A 1,132-nucleotide genomic window follows, 5' to 3' on the forward strand; every position below is an offset into this window, starting at 1 on the left:
CAAGATTTTTCCTGGATTAACAAGATAATGCGAAGGCTTATAATGTTCTCGTCTGGTGACCGTACCATTTCCAGTGAGAAAGAACAAATACTTACGCTTTACTCTTAACTATATCACGTGTGGATGTAAAGGTATCATGGAAATTGTTTCCATCTCTACAGCTTATCCATTTGAACTTGACTTTACTCATATATATTTTTTTTTTCTTCAATTCAAGGGCAACTTTAATCTCCGTTTCTCCTAGAAGAAGAAAAAAAATAGGAGACAGTACTTGGAACACCAGGGATTTTTTTCCTCCGAGTGACAATACAAAAATATGAAGGGGAAATGGAAAACATCTATAAATTTACCACGGGCGAAAAGTTCTAAAATGTTGCTTGTCATAAATACAATTCTTAGCTTCTGGTTTCTCTCCGAAGGTGACAGGAAGTTTGGCTTATTTGTCTTTATTTGACTCTAATGGTAACAAATGTTGATGAAATATGTTGAGAGAGAAAGAGAATGTTCCTGTTCTCCCGTCTCTTATTCTTTTCTTTTTTTTCTGAAGCTCCGTTGGGTTTCAGAACCGATATTTCGGGGTTTCTCAGAGTTTAGAACTCGAACTCAGAGAGAAAAAACGATAATGAAAGCAAAATACTCATAGTATACACAAAAAAAATGGAACTGCTTGACCTAAACATTTTTGTTTGCATTATATGTGATTACTTTCTTGACTATTCTTCTAAAGACTATCAGGATCAAAATTCCACTGAAGAGAGAATTAAACACCGTTATTTGTCCTCTAACTCTCATACACACCCTCGTGAAGTTTCAAAACCAATATATCATTTCTAGAACAAAAGGTACGAACTGCAATGGTAATGTTAACTACAAAGGAAAAAATATCAGCTTCCTGTCCATTAATCTCCATTCGCATACCTCCGTAGAGATTCAGTGCTGATATTGCAGTTCTAGAACAGAGAGTGAAACCCTGTAGCTTACTGATTGTTTTCAGGACATGCATTTGATCAAAAGGAATCTGGTTACGGCAGACCTTTGTTCCATCAGCGCGAAGTTCTGAACCAACAAACACTTCGGGATAATGGATATGCAAAATCCATTCTTGCGAGTTCCTCTTCTCCTGAGAACACCA

The sequence above is a fragment of the Penaeus monodon genome, chromosome 31 (assembly GCF_015228065.2).
Source record: "Penaeus monodon isolate SGIC_2016 chromosome 31, NSTDA_Pmon_1, whole genome shotgun sequence".
NCBI lineage: Eukaryota > Metazoa > Arthropoda > Malacostraca > Decapoda > Penaeidae > Penaeus > Penaeus monodon.